Source organism: Lissotriton helveticus, chromosome 11 (assembly GCF_964261635.1).
Source record: "Lissotriton helveticus chromosome 11, aLisHel1.1, whole genome shotgun sequence".
Classification (NCBI taxonomy): Eukaryota; Metazoa; Chordata; class Amphibia; order Caudata; family Salamandridae; genus Lissotriton; species Lissotriton helveticus.
This window is the reverse complement of record NC_136072.1, coordinates 194247776-194269161: the sequence shown is the minus strand read 5'-3', so window position 1 is coordinate 194269161 and position 21386 is coordinate 194247776. Positions and strand designations below refer to the sequence as shown.

General features: G+C 43.6%; 1 long non-coding RNA gene across 1 annotated transcript in view; it reads right to left on the bottom strand.

Moving 5' to 3' along the window:
* The window catches only part of LOC144791222 (uncharacterized), a 128310-nt gene extending 118516 nt beyond the window's left edge, over positions 1-9794 (bottom strand). Inside the window, exon 1 of the long non-coding RNA XR_013602333.1 lies at positions 9662-9794. This is a non-coding gene — a long non-coding RNA (uncharacterized LOC144791222). The remainder of the gene's footprint in view (positions 1-9661) is intronic.
* Positions 9795-21386: the final 11592 nt, after the last annotated feature.

Sequence of the window (21386 nt, the reverse complement as noted above, 5' to 3'; positions counted from 1 at the left end):
TTGTTGCTCTTTTCCAGGTGAAAATTGAGGTCTCCCAATAGAATGTAGTCCTCGGAGGGGAGGGCGTGTGGGGTGATAAAGTCAGTGATGTCTTCACTGAATTGCGCACGGGGTCCTGGTGGCCTGTAGAGGAGGGTGCCTCGGAGTGTGGTCTTGGGGTTGGTGTGGATCTGGAAGTGAAGGTGTTCGGCGCTAGCGAGGTTGACGTCTGAACTGGTTGAGATGCGGATGGAATTCTTATGGACGATAGCGATGCCTCCTCCTGTTTGGTTGGTGCGGTCTTTTCGGATGATCTTGTAGCCTTCCGGGATGGCTATGGTGATGTCTGGAGTTGATGAGGCGTTCATCCAGGTTTCTGTTAGGAAGGCGACGTCCGGAGAAATGGTGTCTAGTAGATTCCAAAGGTCGATGGCGTGTCTGTGGACCGAGCGGGTGTTGAGCAGGATGCATTTTAGGTGGTTGGTGTCAGATCTCTGTTTGGTGTTTGTGGATGAGGAGTTGGTCTTGGTGCCGTCATACTTGCAGGAGTTGCAAGTGAAGGGTCCATGGGTGTGTCCAGGTGCGGCTTGGGCGCAGTTGGGTAGTCGACCGGGTTTTAGTGCTAAGATGGTGGAGGCGTCGTATGTAATGCGGGTGGGGTGGGTGAAGCGGGGGCCAGGGGGTCTGGCGCTGGGCGTGGTCCAGGCGCGGACGGGTGTAGACGGGCTTACCTTTGGCGCACCTTCGGCGCGACCGCTGCGCGTGGACGCTGCACGTTGGGACATCTGTCATAAATGGGTAGTGGAGGGGGCGGAGCGTGGGAGGGGCCGCTGGGAGGTGGGGTCGCAGTGGAGTGACGGTGTGGGAGGACGGCACTACAAACAAAATGGCAGCAACAGTAAACAAATGCTGCAAGGCAGGACGAGATTAGGCACAGGCAGTAATAATAGTGGAGCGCTTATGGGGGAGGGTAAAGCGCTACGAGATTTGGCAGTACTATAGGTAATGTGCAATAAGCTATCGAATTGTGCAGCCAGTAAGTCGAGGCAAGATTTACTCAGCAATGACAAAGCCCAGCAGTGAGCAGAGCGCAGAATATTTCAGAGCTGTGAGGTGTACTCGGTGATCAGTAAAACACAAAGTGCTACAAATGGCCAGCAGTGCGATATCACCAAGCGCTACAAAAGCCCAGCAGTGCAAGCGCTACAAAAGCCCAGCAGTGCGATATCACCAAGCGCTACAAAAGCCCAGCAGTGCAAGCGCTACAAATGCCCAGCAGTGCGGTAAATTTAGCAGAGGTTGTCGGAAGAAAGGAGTACTTAGCTAAGTTGAGGTGCTATGGTAAGATGCCAGGTCGGGAGGAGGTGGTGGGAGCGACCGCTTCTGCCGAGGACAGGACGGTCACAGCTCTCCACGAGGGCTCGGACGCCAATTAGCTATAGTGGGTGGGAGGGGCCGCTGGGAGGTGGGGTCGCGGTGGAGTGACGGTGTGGGAGGACGGCACTACAAACAAAATGGCAGCAACAGTAAACAAATGCTGCAAGGCAGGACGAGATTAGGCACAGGCAGTAATAATAGTGGAGCGCTTATGGGGGAGGGTAAAGCGCTACGAGATTTGGCAGTACTTTAGGTAATGTGCAATAAGCTATCGAATTGTGCAGCCAGTAAGTCGAGGCAAGATTTACTCAGCAATGACAAAGCCCAGCAGTGAGCAGAGCGCAGAATATTTCAGAGCTGTGAGGTGTACTCGGTGATCAGTAAAACACAAAGCGCTACAAATGGCCAGCAGTGCGATATCACCAAGCGCTACAAAAGCCCAGCAGTGCAAGCGCTACAAAAGCCCAGCAGTGCGATATCACCAAGCGCTACAAAAGCCCAGCAGTGCAAGCGCTACAAATGCCCAGCAGTGCGGTAAATTTAGCAGAGGTTGTCGGAAGAAAGGAGTACTTAGCTAAGTTGAGGTGCTATGGTAAGATGCCTGGTCGGGAGGAGGTGGTGGGAGCGACCGCTTCTGCCGAGGACAGGACAGGATTGTACCATGGAGTACAATTCGTCCTCCATCCACTTTCTAGATATAACCATCAATGCAGAAGAAGATAAACTGTACACTAACTTGTATCGGAAGATAAGTGACCGCAACACCTTACTCAGATACACCAGCCACCATCCCCGCAATCTCAGAGACAATCTACCATTCTGGCAGTTCCTGAGATTGCGGAGGAATTGTTTCAAGAAAGAAGATTTTTTTGAACAATCTACAGATCTTCTCAATTGACTAAAAGACCGAGGATATCCCTTCAGGCTCCTCAAGACGGCCAGTAAAAGAGCGTCGTTTAACCACAGAGAATGCCTTCTAACACCACATATCAGGACACAAGAGGAAAGGGAACGCCTAGTCTGCGTAACCACATTCTCGACTGAGAGCAACGCAGTTAAAAAGGTGATCAACCAACATTGGCATCTAATCCAGGAAGACATAGGGGGAATACCACCACCTCTACACACTTTCAAGAAAGCCAAAAATGTAAGAGAGCACATCGGCAAGTCACTGTTGCCCTCGCCTGAATCACAATCAGTGTGCACATTATGGGGTACACCACCTGTCAAGGGACACCACAGATGTGGCAACTGCAAGGCGTGTCCTATGACTAAAGAATGCAAATCCTTTAGTCATAATGACTACACTCATCACCTTCAGGAACACACTAACTGTAACACATCAGGGGTTATATATGCCATCACATGCCCCTGTAATCTCATGTATGTTGGTCAGACCATACAAAAGGTGAAGAGCAGCATCCTGCAACACTGCAGCCATATTCGCTGTAAGGTCCAAGGGGCGCCACTAGTGGAGCATTTTACTATGTTCGAACACCAACCAGAGAGCTTGAAGTGGTGGGTCATTGAAAAGGTTAAACCTAACCCCTGAGGCGGTGATTTCACCAACATCCTTAACATAAGGGAAAGTAGGTGAATACATCTGTTAAACACAGCGAAAGGGGGTCTAAATGAATCAATCTAAGGAGATGGGATGACAGGTAGCAATCCTCTCAAACAACTAATTCAACAACCCCCCTTTTTAGACACTGATCCAGAAGCCCCACCAGGGCACATTCGGTTATGTCTTGCCTCTAATACACGATACCCTGAGAGAGGCTCCCACACTGGGCCAGGATTTCAAAGGCCACTGTAACCATTGAGGGTCTCGGGCTGGACTAGCTTCACATAAGGACAACACCAGGGCATTGACACTAGACATCTCATTTTAATGCATACTCCTTATTGATTTTATCCCCTTGGATTGTCATGGATCGAGCACAGTATATATTGTAAATGTCACCTATGTATCTATTGTCACGGATTGAGCACAGTATATATTGTAATTGTCACCTATGTATATATTATACATGTCAATTATGTTAGTCCACGTACTTGTACTATTTTATGGTGTATAATTCCATGCCCCGCCAATTGATAGTGTAAATTCAATTTATAACTCTTGGAAATTTCTCTTCCCAATCTCAATGTAATTACCGTCCCTAATTTCTTTGCCCCGCAAAAGATATTGTCCAAGGCACCAATTCTCATGTAATTTAATCACTGGAGATACTGCCGCCATTAATCCCCATTCGGACTCACCACCACCAGCGTATGATGGCAAGCGTTTCAGAACTATAGTCTGTCCTCCCTCTCTATTCTCCACGCGCAAGGAGGGAGAATCGTCCTTAGTACGCATAAATGAGGAAGCGCTCGCAGGTCCGGTCTCTGCCATCCGCAGCGGACAGCATACTTATTAAAGGTGAGCATGAACGTCTGACACAGCCCTAATTGTATTGCTTAGTGCTCGAGTGGGACGAAGGCATTTTTAGATGTGAACGTATTTTGAATCTGCGGCATGTATGAGTATACGGCGGACGTGTGCTGACCTAGTTGTGTGTTTTTGGAGCATGTATGACAGAATTAGCCAGTCACCTGCCTACTTCCTCCGAGTCTGTGGAGGTTTTATATGTGCAATTTCGGCTACCACTGCTTTGCCAGGACTATGGGGCGAAGATTATGTTAGAGATGAGCGGAATAACCTCCCCTTCTGCCTGCCATATTCGATCAGATGCATGAATAAATGTAAACAGCCGTTGGGGGCCACCAAATAGCCAGTTTTTAGGACGTATGACCCATAAATCAGGTTGCCGGTCATCTACCCACTTCCTCCGTTTTCATTTTTTTTTAAAACATGCAATGTAGGCTACCGCCGCACTGCCATGAATTACCCTTTAGGTTGAAATAATGTCACTTTTGCAATTATGGATTGGTAGGCCTTGAGAGGAAGAGAGCTCGTAGTTACACCCAATTTGTATTCAACCAGTATGATCAGGGATGTGTACATTATCCTCTCTAGTTATTAATTGTGTGGAAAAATGGACACCTAGTGGCGGCTGCCCACTTGCTGATATATGCCTAATTACTGAGAGTTTCTTTCCCTATGTATACAGATTTCGTCAATTGAATTGACTTCAGGACTGACCTTTCAGGCATCTGAATGAGATTGATTTAGCCCTTCAATACGGCTACCCTTCCCACTATGGCAAGTGAGGGTAAGCACGTTTAGTTACCTCCTAATTTTAGGTGTGGATGTTTATTTGGATGGGATAACTTACAGTCTCTCTCCTTACCTCTAGATGAGGGTTCTTAACCACCAGTTGATTGCCCCCCTTCCCACCCCCATGCTGTCCTGAGGAAGACTCACAGGCTAAGGTTCTAAATCTCCCATACGCCACAAGTCGAGTCAAAACATCGACGAATACATCCCCCTGTACCTGGACCCGCCGAGCCCGTATTGAATACGTGCCACAGATGATTACAATCTGTGATTGTACTAACAATTGTAAATAGACCATGTAAAATAGACAACTGGGCCAGGACACCTTGATTGATACACTTGATCAATCCCACCTTGAATTCTTTAACTATTTTCTTTCCTATTTCATGTTGGAAATACTTCCCCACCCTCGAGCACTTTTTCCTTGCACGTTCCCCTTGGAGCAACCACTGTTATTATCATTGATAAATGCAAATAATTTTGGAATGAAAATAAATTTATGCCGCTGACTTACCAATTGAAGTCTCCGCACATCCACTCTCTCATGTTTTTGAAAATGTGTTTCATTTATATACAGATGTTTGTACAAAACTGAAAATGGTATATGGTTGGACATTTTTGGTCTAAAAGGAGCCCTAACTTTATTTTAGCTCCCTACTTAGAAAAACACTGAACTAATATCATTTGTTTAATTCATTGGTTTGAGGGCCATTATTTTCTATACCGTATTGGTACCTCAGCCTGTGGGCAATGATGTTCAGGATGCGGAGGATGGTTCACCATTTGAGCCCATAGTGGGCATTGACATACTCTGGTGTTAAGTCTGTGAGGCTGGTCCATTTTCTGTAGGTCCGCCGTCCGTGTCTGCACTGCATCTGTGGTGGTCCAGGGGGTGCTGGGGGGTCCAGGGGGATGGCAGGGAGGCCCGGGGTTGGCGGGCCTGGAAGTGGTGGCGGTGGGTGTTGTGGGCATGTTGGGACTCCAAGCTATATGATCAGTAGCTCCATGGCATCTGTTGCCCTTCAGGTGTGGCTCTCGGTTGGGCTCCCTTTTCTGGCACCGGCAGCCATCCGACTTTACATCAGGTCAGAGCAGGTGTTAATTTCCTGCTGCTAATGCGCCTAATTGCCTGTTTTGAGTTCTTATTGCCGATCTGGCTGGTCATTGAGATTGATGCGGAGTGGTTTTGTTGCAACTTTTTGTATGGGAACGCCTACTCTGCATCTCATTAGCGATAGTTGCCGGTGTCATCTGTGGTGATGTTTTTTGTGGCTGCTATCGCGGGTAAACTGGTGCTATGGGCTGTTAGCACCAGCTTGTGAATGGGGTGATAGATTTATCATGACTTTGGCTGCAATAAAGTGCCGATAATTCCTTGAGAATATGCCCCCATGCATTTATTTCACCTCTAAGGGCTAAATAATTTTATGTTAACTTTCAAACAGCATCAGTTAAAGGAACTACTATTGTTATATTCAACCATTCTCTTAGAATCTCCTATAGCATGCTGCATCCAGGAGGATTATGGGTAATGGTAGGTATTAAAATAGGCACACATAATTTACATATATGCTCCTTATTTGGTCCTAATGGAAGTTTCCCCACTACACACTCAGTTTGAAAATAAACTCATTCAATTCTGGATGTTTTTCTGTAGCAGGTGCTTTTAACTCATTATATCTCTTTGAGAAATGTCACCAATGCACGGTTCACTGACAGGCTATCAAGGAAAACTTATTAGGTAATTTATGTATGTTTTTCCAAGACTATGTGGCACCTGATGCATGTATGTTACATAATGTAGTAACTCATTTGGGCACTGTTAGACCTGGCACCTTGGGTTGGGTCTCCCTTCCATTGTTTGCTGTTGCCTCATGTGTTTTTGCTGGTTATTGATGCTTTGGGCACAGTGCCACTGCTGTCCGGTGCCACAGTGCAAGTGCTCCCTATGGTAAATTCATGTATGGCGCAGTGACTCCATGATTGGCTGCAGGGCCGGCCTAAGGCATGTGCAAGCTGTGCACCTGCACAGGGCCGCCAAACCCCAGGGGCCGCCACACCAATATATATCCTTAGATACATATTTGCGTGGCGGCCCCTGGCAGGGATTTGGCGGTCTCGGGCCCCCTACCTACACTCCCTGCTCAGGGCCTCCGTGAGCCTAGAGCCGGCCCTGTTGGCTGGTTTGGTGTACTTGTCAGACCATAATACAGTGGACCAGGGCTTGTAAACCAAATGCTGCTGGTGGGCTTGCAGCACTGGTTGTGCCACCCACCGAAGCAGCCTGTAAAAGTGTGTCTCAGGTTTGCCATTGCAGAGCCGGTGTGCAGTCTGGTACTGCCATGTTGACTGGGCAAGTGCACCCACTTGCCAGTCCTTAAACCTTCCCTTTTCTGCATATTAGTCACCCCTATGGTAGGCCCAAGGGCAGGGTGCATTGTAGGTAAAAGGTAGGACAAGCCCTGATGTTTGTGGCATGTCCTAATAGTGAATTACAGCCATATTCGTTTTTCACTATTGCAAGGCTACCTATTCCTCATGGGCCAGAATGGGCAGTTTGATTATTAAATCTTATAATCCTAACTGACTCAGGGAACTAGGTAGACATTCGAGTTTAGTATGCTTGAGCTCAGAATGATAACATACATCTTTTAGTGAAGCTGGTTGTAACATTCTGTGTTTAAAAGTACCACTTTTAGAAAGTGGGTATTTTCTTGTCTAACTATCCAAGCCTGCCTCTGCTAGGTTGTGTATTCCTTGTCTGGAGTTTGAGTGACAGGGGCTGGGGGATTCTAGGAGACAGGGTGAGTCAGCACAGGGCTGAATAGAGAGATCTGCATGCAGATGCTAGGGAGGAGTTGCTCCTGGGACCTGAACAGGGCTGTGCCTTTCCTCCACAATGCTGGCTCTACCTCCTGTGGTGCGTCTGATGTCCCTGGGCTGCACTGTGAAAGGCAAGGAGGAGTCTTGTAAACAAAGTGCTCCAAGACTGACCGGAACCGGTTTGGACTAGGCAAAGGCCTCTGCCTTCCGAGAACAAAGAGAAGATGAGTATGTGGTGATGAAGGTCAACGCAGGTAGATTGCATTTTAAGACGTTTTATTCAGGTAGTTAACAGGTAGTAAAGTACAGGACATCATGTAGATATGTGGTAGATCAGAGCCCCACCAGGAGCTTCCTGTCAGCTGCTCAGCCTATGACTAACTCACTTCAGCTCTCAGTCCCAACATTCCGAGGCATCATCAGACTCCAACATTCTAATGAGTCAAAGCACAGGCCTGGGCTGAGCAAGGGTGGTAAAACACTGTACAATGTAAATGCAGGATTCTACATATCCCTGTTCTTCTAACAGAAACATTGAACCAATATGTGAATAACAAATAGCGAGAGAGAACCAAGGAAGAGATAACAAGGAGGAACAGCAGAGGATCAGAAACAACGTCAAGGAGAGGAGTGAGCAAAGCAGTGCAAAGAGACAGGAGAAGGAAAACGAGGAGGAAGAAGAAGAGGAGGAAGAGAAGAGTTAAGCGGAAACCGATAGAAATAACCCTGACTCACAGACATAGAAAAGATGTGAGGAAAAGACAAGTAATCAGAAGATGGAAACAACAAGGGGCAGAAGAACACAGATGCACCAAAGACTAACCCCCGAACACACCAACTGGCCAGGAAGGCAAGGAAGAAAAAGGCACGACGCAAAACGGACACCAGCATCCACTCAGACACAGGAAAGAGGGAATAACGGATTTCCTCCTGAACAGGGAAGAAAAAGACGGAAAAATTTGAACGAGGGAAGGCTGGAGACAAAAGACGACAACAAGCAGTGCAGATCCAGAAACCAAGGATGACAATATGAATGACACCACAAAGAAAGCTGGACGAATAGGAAAACAGAGAAGAGGCAAAGTAGATACAAGAAGTATAACTAATACTTCCCCCTATTTTCAATAAACAATGACAATACGATGTAAGTGTAACATTGCATTATGCAAAACAGCAAAATTACAGAATGTAAATAGACAATATCAGCCAAAGGGACTAAAACCCATGACCGTCGTCTACTCCTGTGCAAGAGTGTGAGGAGCACTGTGAATGGGACTGAAACCCATATGACACCCTATGTAGGGAGAATGAGTAAATGTAAATGGGTATAAGACCCATAACATTGTGCCCTGTGTAAGGGTACTATGTGAATGTAAAATGGGACTGTGACCCATAAGACGCCCTGTGTGAGGGTGACAATGCAAAAGTAGATGGGACTGTAACCCATCAAATGGTGCCTTGTGTAAGGGTGCTATGTAAATATAAAATGGGACTGTGACCCATGCAACGGTGCCCTGTGTAACAGTAAAAACGGTATGTGACCTATGTAGGAAAGTGTATATGGGCAAATGGGGCTAGTACCCATTCCCATCCCTGTGTAGGGAAATATATATTGACATATGTAAAGATGTAAATTGAACCATGAATGCAAATGTCAAGTGAGGAAGTGACAGGCTATAAAATAGATGAAACCCTACAATCCCATTTAGTAATATACAATGAGCAAAAAGTTACCAAAGTATAGTGTAACAAAACCCCATGCTGGAAACTTCTAAACTATACGATCTTGGTCAAACAAAAGCTAATAAGTGCATTATATTGTGGCAATGGAAATTAATGAAAGCGTGAAAATGTCACAGCCACAGACGCAGATCAACTAAATATTTTGTTGCAATGAACGATAATATTTTAGTTTTCCGTGGCATTCAGTCCAAAACAGAGAACATAGCAGTGAATGAGAGTTCAAAATTGTGCCAGCTATGAACCGTAGGCAGTCCTCATTAAAGTTGCAGAAAAGTGCATACATGCACTGCGAAGTGTGTAGGAAAATGTTGAAAGCGCATGCCACCTGGCATCTTTATGCACCGTTGGGAAGCATGAGAAAAGGAGCGAGGAATAGGAGGCTGAATTGAGAGAGAGACTAAGGCCAAATCGCGCGTGTATCAACTACAGATAATCCCTGCATCTCTCACCTCATAAACTTGAAACCATTGTACTATGGCAGGAAGCTGACCATATAGAATGACAGTCAAAAGATCCTACCGATATGTAAGGCTTACAGTACAGTATCCATCGGAAAGGAGTTGACAGCGTTGACGGCTTCCCTTTCTAGGTGTAGTTGCATCCGTCGTAATCCCTCTAGATGCAAAGTAAAAATACATGGTCGAACGCACGGCACGCCATGTCTCCAGGAGGGCTCTAGTCACTCCAGTGCGCCAAACTGTGACACAAAGAACATTCGTGCGCACAGATGTGGCTGTCGTAACAGGATACGAAGAGAGGCGCGTGGCATTCAGTCGCAGGTGCTGTGACACAAAGAGCATTCGTGCGCAAAGATGTGGCTGACGTAACAGGATACGTAGAGAGGCGCGCGGCATCCAGTTTTAGGTGAAAAACGCGCGATGAGTTTATACTAGAAAATGACAGTTATTAACTGCCGTTGTGCCCGTAGTGCGCAACAAATGGTGAGGTGAAATAAAACTCACCACAGTTTGACGGTTGGCACAAGAAACAAACCTCCATGCTAGGCGGTAGCGATGTGAACAGTCGCTGAAGAAGACGCAATGCATGCACATAATAAACAGCACAAATTCAATTCAATGCGATGCCAGGCAAAGGGTCAGCAGCAGTTTATACCTCAGTAACTGACAAAGTCTAAGTCAAAGTACAGATAGAGCAGAACACCCTCGTTCACCACTGCCACACAAAGCGCAATGGGTGTAGGAAAGAAGAGAAATACCTCCTGATAGACTTTCTTGTAAAAAACAGCTGCACATTTTCACGAGGCGTGGCACTGTAGTTCAACTCTCTAAGGCAAAATAAGTGTAGAATTGAGGAAAGAGCCAGCAGTAAACTTTAATGCAGTAAGGATACCTTTGCGCTGTGCCACTTGGTGAAGAAATTTGAGGGAAGAAAAAAAAAAATTAATTCCCATCTATGTAGTACAGCCACATTGTGAAGGACTTGAAGACAGGATCCCTAGTAGAAGGAATCGAAGTCCAATTAACATAGGGTAGATGTGCACAAGGTCACACAGCGTAGGCAGCAGAATTACTCCAGTACCTGCAACATTGTAGTTGTAAGCAAAAGGGTAGTAGTGTGTGTGCCAGAGAGTGCACCAGCGTGATAGAGAAGAATGTTCTGGCTGTAAAGTAGATGGTTCATCAAAGTCCAAACAGCGTAAGACAGATGTGCACAGCATGCTTGAGCTAGGGCTGGCTGATGGTGAGGCCACTGGTGGAGCTTAAAGGCGTAGTGCTTCATGCTTACTTGTTTCTTGTTGTCTTCTTTTTTTTGTAGTTTTTTCTTCCATGTACTTATCTTTGTAGTTCTGTGTTAAATATGTCTGTTTCTTGTGTACTGTAGTTCCTATATTCCCAATAGGCTCTGCGCATTGGAATAATATCTTCAATAGTATAGACGTAGGACAGAGGTTAACTAGGTCTTCTACTGACGATATTAGACTTAAGTTTTGTGTGCCAGCTAGCTCAGAGTTCACTAGAAACTTTCTCGAATAGGCGAGGAGGATTTTAACCTCTCTGGATAGACAAGGGATTTAGTTTCTGACAACCATAGAACATGACAACTTTGCTCTCCCTGATCAAGAGTATATCTCTAGAGTCGTGTGAAAACAAAAGACAGCTATTTTACTCAGTCAATACGTGCATACTTAGTTTCACCAGATTGCAGAGAAAAGGAGAGACGGGTGTTTTCAATAAAAGGTGTTATTTATTGATCAGTCTCTTTTCTCATACAAGAGAAATGAATCGCTACAATTGTAATACTGATGGTTAAGTAAAATGCATACAGTAAAAGCAGGATTATAAAATAATACTGTAAAAGCATTGATATGGTTTCTTAGCCATATGTTACTTTAAAATGGATAAAAGATATACATACATATATACATTGACTAATCGTACTCAACTGGTGCTTCTAACTACGCCTACCCCGGTGTACCTGACCTAAGCCTAATACATGGGAGGGAGTAAGTAAGTAGCAGTTTAAGTTAAGTTTGTTTTGCCAAGAGTCTGACTCAAGAATTCTCTGTAAGGGGTTAGTCAGTTCTGTACCTGGGATTTAGAATGCAGGAGGGCTGGTATCTCTTTCTCAGGACTCGGTATCCCAGTCACCCGCGAGGGCAAGCTGGAAACGCTGGAGGCTGGATTCCTCGGCAAGAGGAAAGGCAGCGTTTTTCCTCAGCGTGTCAAAAGGGGAGGGGCAGCGTCCGTGGGCTCTCGCATCAGCTGGGCTCTCCGGCAAGTAGTCGTTGCTCCAAGCTCATCACCACCGCGTCTTTACTTAGGGCAGTGTCGGTATATTTATACCTGAGAGGTGCCGGGTTTGACGTAAGGATGGACATAAGACGTCAATTAAGAACTGGTCGTTCTTACATTCTTTACAGGAGTTCTCGAACGAAATCAAAACAATAGCAGCGGGGATTTCCCAGGTTTGCTGGAGGCTTGGTTTGTTTAGAGAACTCGGAGTGCTTTCTAGGGGGCTGGAGGAATAGGGCTTGCTTAATGTGACATCATGCGCTATGACTAATTTATGAAACTGGTTTCTGTGCCGTTGTATGGATATTAGTGATTTATAACCGGACAAGGGTCAGAAATTGGAGTATCGATACAGGTCCCTATATAAACACACTACACCCACTCCACGAATTCATGTCCATATTTACTAACCTAATCAATAGTAAACATAACTAATAGTGCATGTGTATACCGAACCACCCAAAATACATTTTTTGCATTTGAAAATAGGCATATTCGAAATACACGAAAATGAGTATAGGTACTGTATGCATTCAAGCAGTGTAATCATTCAAAAAGGGATGCACAATTTATCTCAGCATGAATGATTTGCGAAAATAACACATGAAATGGCTCTTAATGCAGAAGAAAAAGTGCGAGACCACTTCATCACATATAAATACAATTACTCGTAAATATGCTAGAGGCTGAGGTAAATTATTGTCTCTAGAGTTCCTAAAAATAGAAGCTCTGTTCTCTAAGAATAGTTCTACTTTAAGCAGAAGATAAGTGCCAAAAGGTAAATATTTTGGATTTGGGAAAAAAAGTTTTCGTTTTCAGGGGAAGAAGGAAAAAATTGTCAGTAGCTTTGTTTTTAAAAGTGAAGGCCAAATTCAGAGTTCAGGGAACGCTGTGTGCACGTTTGCTTATAGTCACTCTCTCTGTTCTGGTGAAAACATCATTTCAGACAGACTTTAAAAAAAACAGTTTACTGCCTCAGGTGAAAGTTCGACCAAGTTGGAAAATGTCGCTACCATGCAGTCGTGCGCATGTTCGCTTTCAGTGATGTTTTGATCAGTATTGCTTACAGAAGGCCGTACCTGGTTGATGCTGCATTCATCCTGTACTTCACTACCCTTCAATCGTAGTGGTGAAGTCTCCAGGAATGCCATCATCAGGATAGGTAGCCGCTGGGGACAGCACAATGCATGAGCCTTTACTGGACCCAACAAAGTATCTGCATCCAATGGTACTTCTGATTGTAGTGTAAGTCATGTGTCCAACACGCATTCCTCGCCGCATAGCATGCATCTCAATACAGGTAAGACACAATTCTGCCATATGGGTCTGAACGAAAGAAACCAGGTCATATTCAGATCTCTTAGCCGGGCTAATCCAAGGACTTTAGTTATGCGGTCCCGATAGCGTATAGCTAGGATCGTTTCTTCCATTGTTGCTGGGGTCTTGTCTGTGACATGGCTTGCCATAACGAAGCAGGAGTAGCAAAAATAAGATGCCTGCTACGAGTCCCAACAGGAGTGGAAGTCCGCCAAAGACAGAATGGACGAAATCGGGAAATATACCCAGGACTGCTTTGAATGGAGTCAACAGTCCAGAAAAAACGGACTTAAATACACTCGCGATACCATTTGTATCAGAAATATTTAAGATTTCGCTTAGTATTTCTGCGAAGTGTGGGGGCAATTTGTTGATAACAATGCATGTATCTCTCCCGTTGTCCTTGCAACTTGGAGATCATACGTTTCTTTTGATGACGTCAAGTGAACTGGCGTCTGTAGGAGCACAGTCTTCATTCTGCTTAAAGTATCAATTCAAATAGAAGAGATTTTCAAACTGGGCCAAATTTTTCCCTCCCTGTTTGGAGTGTCGTTTGGACACAATACTCGCTCACAGCAAGTGACCATGGAGCTCACGCTTACTAGATAAGGTTTTCCTGGCAGTAAGCCACAACATCTATGATCTACAATTAGAATGTAACTCCCGTTAGAAAGTCTTCTAAAGAATGGTTCTATTTTTGTTGCAGGTGTGCCGAGCTGGTGACATGAAAGGTTATTTGAAGTCCCCTCACAGGCCCCATGTAAACTTATACCCTGACACAGAAGTATACCACTTAGTGATTTTTCACAATTATTACCACTAAGAAATACACTCTGTCCTGTATTACTATAACATGTGTGTGTATAAGGTAAGTTCCATGTTGACTTAATGTATCCTTTACCCAACCTTTCATACTGGTCTGCCTGTATATATTTCTGGCAGTATCGAGATTGGGAAGTGGTTATCGGAATAGTTATGATTCCATGTATTATCCAATCAATGACAGGTCGTTCTGACATTGTCAATGGTAATCTCTCAAGTTTTTCAATGCTCAGAATTGTATACTCTGCACCCTTTTGTGCCAAGCTGATTTGTGTATCAGTAAGGTTAAAGATACCGAATAATGACGTTGTGTTGATTAAACGCCAAGGCACGTATCCTGAACGCAGATTTTGTAACGTCCAGCCAAGCTGTACAATAGAACGCAATTGGGACTGACCGTGTTGTAACATCAGTAAGTCTTGCTCTATTATATCGATTGCAGATGATACAATACTGTCCAGTGAATATATTCTGGAAGACAGAGTCATTAACCCATTGTCCACAACAGAAAGTGATTTTTCCAAATTAACACGGTCAATTTCCCGTATTTTCTCTGCTGTTTCAATTGGAGTTACTTTCCAAGCTTCGGTGTAAGCTGCATATATAGAGGCCGCTATGCAACGTTTTTGACGCTGTTTGTGTGGTCCCATAATGAAATCACGCAAGTCAGCACCTTCTTTAAGTAAAGTCAAGTGTTGCTTAATTTCTGCCAGTGTGGATGTTCGTAGCCATTCGAGGCAGAGTTTTCCTACACTGTATGTAGTTACAATCCCTGGATGTTGTCGCTGGGAGTATCTAGGGTCTGGCCTGGTTAATGTGAATCCCTGTTTTTTGTTCAGGAATCTATCTTGACAGTTATTTGTGTCTGTGGGCCAGATCAACCATTTTTTCCAATCAGGATGTGTCCTGTTTTGGTTTAAAATATGGGATACGTCTATCTCATCATCTGTAGTGTTATTACTGTCAGGTGTTGGTTTTGGAATAGACGGTTTGTTTAAGTCTTTAATTTTGGCTAGGCCAAAACAGGTTGTCTGTTGAATTGTGTCATTCAAGAATATAATTTGTTCTGGGATCATGCAGGCTCTACACAATGATTCTATATCTTTGACCTGCCAATCTTTTGTACCCCAGATTGTTTTCGTTTCAATGTTATTGTTCCAGAAATCAAAACCGAATGTATTCATTTTGTCAAAAAATGTCTCTGAATAGATTCATTTTGTATTTGTAAGCATGGTTTTCATTCCTGTCTTATTTAACAGTTTGAAATAAAATGTTTCTGCGTTACTTGTGTTAAACCCTGAGAAATATGGAAATTTTTCATAAAATGTTTTCATACTGCCTTTTGGTGGAGTTGCACAATGTTCCCATTGGTTATAATTAAAAACATTTCTAGGTTGAGCAGATTTATGCAGATAATGGTTACCATAGTGGTTGTAACAGTACATCTGGTCATAATTAGATGAACCCTGTAAATAATCATGTTCTGTAAATTTAGCTGACATCACTAGATCTGACATCATATCATTAATACTTTCAAAGTCCCAATCATCAGCGAATGTGCTTGGTTTTACAAAGTCACTTAATGAAATCTTGAATTGATGAGGATACTTCAAGAGCTCGACCGGGCCATAGATTTCGTAATCAGTTTTGTCCCATGCTACCCCACCGGGTATAGGATTGGCTGCGAAGTTTACTGAAGAAAGTTCTCTTTTCTCGATGTGTGAAGACTTGTGTGGTTTCAGGACCAAGTTGATTTTCTGACTTGCTGTGTCCATTGTAACATATTTTCCCTCAATGAAATGTCCCAAGTATTGTACCAGGATGAGCCAAAGTATGAGGACAAATACACCTTGTGCCACCCAAAATTCAATCCATGGAGAAATCAGATAGGTTTCTTGTAGTTGATGAAAGAGTTCTTTTGCTTTGTCTTTAAAAGTCTTTGATGTTGTCGGCTGTTCCTCAGGCTCGCTCGGATCCTCAGAAAAGTCATCGAAGTTGATGAAATAGCCTGATGCAGTTCTGTCAATTGTTTCAATTGCTTCTGGATTTCTTTTTGTTTTTGGAATTTTCTTTGTTGCATTAGCATAGTCAGTGGTTACATCATTGTAGACTGGTGTTTCTTGATGTAGGATTTGGATTTGGGTTTCAAGAGGTTTAAGTCCCATGGCTTTGTTGCATAGTCCTTGTTGATTCACTGTAGGTTTATCAAATGTGATTAGTCTCTCAGTTTGAACCTCTATGTTTGTAGCAAACTTTGGTGTTCTGGTATTTCTTGGGAGTCCACTCGGCCTACTACTTATTATCGGCCACATGATTGTGGTTTAACCAGGTCGATGGATACAACTCGGTTCTCCTTTTTACCAGCAAGGGGCGGTAGTACAACTGATCTTGTTCCGTTGATAGCTAAGACAGGTACTGCCTTTCTGTAAGAAGGCCCAAATTCCTTCTTCACCGTTATTTTCTGTCTGACCAGATCCCCGATTTTTGGAATCCAGACAGGCCTTGCTGGGACAGGTGGTTTCTCTTCAATGGTTGTTGGCTGTTGTTTAAATTTTATGTTGCTCAGGTCTTTTCTTGTTTCATTTAAGTCCTGTAAAATAGCCAAACGAACTTTGATATCAAAGCATTTCTCTTTAACCACTGAAGTTTGACTATCGAGGTCCTGGATTAACATTCTAGTCCCACACAATAATTCGTACGGACTGAGACCTCTCAGAGAATTTCTTGGCAGATTATTAAGACTACGTTGGACACTTATTAAGTGTTTGACCCACCCAGGTCCCGAACCTAATACCTTTGCTGTTATAGATTGCTCTATGCCGTGGTTTTTTCTTTACACCATCCCGTTTCCCTCAGGAAGGAAGTGATAAGAGTCCCGCAATGCAATGCCCATGCTGGCCATGCCCCCCCCCCCCATAAGCTCGAGAGCTAAAAGCAGGGCAATGGTCAGAATGTAGCATGCCAATTGCGTATATGCCATTATAGACTCACAAATCTTTTTATAACAGTTCAGACGTCAGCCGAGAGCTGGGGTCTACATTTTAAGTGATGATAGTCTCTATATGTTAATTTGACGCATTAATCATACTGGGTTTTATATATTTATTGTTTAATCCCATCTTGAGCAAAACGCCATGGCAAAACACCGTCTCGGTCGCCACTGCGATCTCTGTTGCAGTTTGGACAGTTTTTTGCAAATATGTGATGTTGCAGGCTCATTCCTGGCCACCAGTATGTGGATTGCAGTTCTTCCAGAGAATCCTTTAGCTTAAGGTGTCTAAGACCCTCACCCATATGTGCGTCTGCTATTAACAATATTCTCCTGTTCGTGTTTGGAATTACTCTATCCCCCACTCCAGGGATTTGAGCAAAAGGAACGGAGTTTGCATCGATTATGTATGTATAATTGAGTGGATAGGTGATGGGTAGCGCTGAGCAGTCGCCTTTTGATGACGTTTTCACCACCAGAATTGTTTCCCCGTCAATGTATTTTTTCGAACGCTTTTTTGTAGCTACGGGAGCCGATTTAGTTGCTTCCGCTTTGGCTGTCTCAGCCAATAAATTCCCTGGAACGTGAATGCCATCACGTTCATGACTCAATGAATGTATCACGTGAGTCTTTGGTAGTTCTTTCTGCAAAAGAACTACTTGTTCCCAAAGCAATTTTTGCTTTATTGTGGCACCAGTGTCATCTTTGTAATCGTTTTGAACCCAGTTCTGCAAATCTTTATTGTATGATTTGACGCAGTAATATGATTCGCACACTATTAATGTCGGGAATTCGCGATCGGCATTATCTAGCGCCATTTTTAACGCTATTATTTCAGTTTGTTGTTCTGAATTATTTTCCACAGAATGTGTTTTAGTTACCAGAGGTCTCAATTTATCTCCGCGCCACACGTATTTAACAATTTCGCATGTGGCGTTATAGGCTTGTTTTCCCCAAACCGAGGGTTGTGCATGTCCGTCTGTATATATTACACAGGCGTACTGTCATATGGGCAGAATGTCGATTGGCAGAGGGTATTCTCTTTCATATTCTAGATTTTTTAATTTTTTCATTTCCGGGTCAAAATAGTATTTCACTCTGTCTGTAGCAAGAGAATTTTCCCATTGTATCCATTTTGGATTTAATGCCATAGTAGGTAAATTACATAGGCTTGTTAATGCCTCAAAGGCTGATTCTGCTGTCCTGACTGTAATCCGTCTGCCGTCAGCTTGGTCTCTTTCTCTTGCTACAGCTGTTTGAACCGCATGAACAATGTTTTCCTTAATGCTGAATGTTTTTTCAGCTTCTGTGTACAAATGTGATTTGTAAGCTATTGGTACCGTTTCTCCCTCATTAGAGGTCAGGTATGTGAATCCGCATCTTCCTGGGATGACTCGGATTACAAGGTTGCGTGTGTTATCGCGTGTTTGCAATTTTGTTTTAGTTAACATATCTGTTTGTAATGATCTCAAAATTTCTGTGTGTTTTTGAGTCCAATTGATTGTTTTAAAATCTGGTCTTATTAGGTCATAGAGAGGTTTAACTCTCTCTGCATAATTTAGAATGTATGTTCTACCGAAATTCTGGAAACCTAGAATTGATTGTAAGTTTTTCAGCGTTCTTGGTGCTTGAATTACGGCACATTTCTCTAGGAAATTGTCTGCCAGGCTTTTGCCTTCACTTGATAATTCATATCCTAAAAACAGGATAGTCAGATGGGCAATTCTGGACTTTTTGAAGTTGAACTTATAACCCTCTGCTGCGAACCCAAGTATTATGGTGTTCCCTCTTTTCAAGTGAGTATCCAAGTCATCATCGGTTAGATAGATGTCATCAACATAAGATAATGCCTCATCATCATATATTTGTAGTAACTCTGTTACTCTCGCTGAGAATAATCCTGGGCTGTTCTTGAACCCCTGTGGCAAACGACAGAAATTTCCTGCAAGCCATTTATTGAGAGAGCGGTCAAATATCTGCTTTCAGGTGCTATATTTTGACAAAAGAATCCATTAGAGATGTCTAATGTTGTTTTGTATTTTTTGCGCACTATGCTATTCATTAGTGCTGCACTGTGTGAGTTTTGTATTGCAAAAGTTTTGCAACATTAGTTAAGGTGTCTGTAGTCCAAAACTAGACGATATGAATCATCTGGTTTGGAGACAGGAAACAAAGGTTTGTTCATTTGTGAGGTGCATGTTTCAATCACCCCCTGGTATTCAAGTTGATCTAAGATCTCCCTGACCTGTTTTTTAGCTTCTTGCTTAATAGGGTACTGCCTCTGTGCAGTTGGTTGTGATTTTAACTGGATTTTGTGAGGAAAAGAGTCCTCATCCCATCCCACATGGTTTTTATATAATGCAGGAGCTTGGGCTACTGCCCACTTTCTTGCAAGTGTATAGTTTTTATGAATTGGAATGTGATTTGAGAAGGCAGGCATAATCATTTCTTCGCCAAGAGGGCACTCCCTGACAAACTCTGGTGGCCAGTCTTTTTCAGCTAAAAGGATGTCATAGCCTTTGGAGAGATCATCCCAAAATAGACCCCTTATTTTCCTAGTCTTATCTCCCTCTATACGTAATGTTATTTCGTATATTTTATGAGGTTTGCTAACTCTGGTGTCTGCAGTTTCCACCTGAATGTATTCATTCGTGTCCACTGTCTCCAGATGATTCATCAGGATCTTGCGAGCTATGCTCACTTCTGCTGCGCTGTCTAGCATTGTCTGAGCCCACTCTCCGTTTTTTAGCTGTGTCCTCAGGATCCTCGGCATGTTTGATAACTTTAATACTGGCTACCTTCTTCTTTGGAAATTGTAACTTTTTACTTTGATGAGCAGGACTTGAAGTGCTCTTCCCTTTGTTCTGACCGTCCTCTTCTTTCCGATTTCTGGGAGGAAGTCTGAAAAGACCGAGAGGAACGTGTATCAATATCTTGATATCTATCAGGTTTCTTCAAATTATCCCTATTTCTAAGGTTGTATTTTTTCTCAGAGGGCTCCCTCTGGGGAGACTTGTGTCCTTGGTCCGGAGATCTCTCTCTCCGCCGAGGAGACCTTCCTCTGGACTGGAATCTTTTTTCTTTGGGAGTGGATTGTTTATTTCCATCCCAGTTCTTTTTTGGAGCTGTTAGATTATTTTTAATAAATACCTTTTCAGGATTTTCAGTTAGTTGGGGTTTCACTGGTTTCCCACCCAAACTATCTCTTCCTAGTTCTTCATAGGATTTTTCTATGATTCTGGCAAGTTCAAATGGTTGCTCTGCTATATCTGTTTCTTTCAACTTCTGGCGGATCGCCACAGATGCTGCTTCTCCTTTTATGTTGGATAACAATAAAGCTGAGACCTGCTTGAAGTCTTTCAGTAATTTCATACCCAGAGTTAAAGCAGGTTCTGGACCGTATTCATTTTGAATCTGTTTTAGCACATCTGGTATTACCGCCATGGACGGAACACCATGTGTTTTTGTGTATATGGAAGCAAAGACTGTGCCCCAAGTGTCACAGTCCTCCACATGTGGTACGATCCCCATTGGAAGGCAGGTAGTCAGAATTCTGTGTTTCTCAGTAGGGGTAGTATCCGGAAATACCGCCTCTATTTGAGTGATTTTTTGTGCTAACCAGAATGGAATTTGTTCCCGTTTAATGGGTACTTTGCCTAGACAGGACTGTATGTTCTGTGGTGTGATTTTATTTGTGTTCGCCTGATGAGGGGTCTGCTGTGGAATTTTAATAGCTGGTTGGACTGTTGAAGTCCGCATTACATATTGGACTAATTGTCTGTGTATTTTAATCAGTTGTTTTAGCTGTGCTAAAAGTTCTGGTATTGACATTTTTTCAATGTCTGGATGTGGTGTGTAGCTGGCTAGAACCGGCCACGTTGCTCCTCGTCTACCTAGTGGACCGAGCCTGGTGATGTGATCATTATGTTTTAGGGCACCTTTAAACCAGAGCAGGTGCTCTTGGTATTTTAATGGGATTTCCACCTCCTCGAAAGGAGTGTACTCATCCGGTGGTTCCTCTATTTTGTAATAGTGGAACTCTTTTGTGACAGCGTTTGCTGCTGGAAAGTTTATCCATGAATAGAATACCTCTGTCTGCCGATATTCGTGTGCCTCAATTACGGATATGACTGTACCACCTCTTGGTGTTAGTCCATTTTCTATAAGTTTAAGTGTTATAGTTTTTCTTATGCTGACCGGGATGAGTATTGCATCCGGGTCTTGCTGTAGGAGACTTGTGTCATCCGCTAGGAGTTGAGCTGCTATTCTAGCTGTCTCCCTCTCTTATTCAGTTTCTGACATTTTTACTGATAGAAAGGTTTTTGTTGCAGATCAGGTTTTCAAGGAAACAAAGATTAGGTGC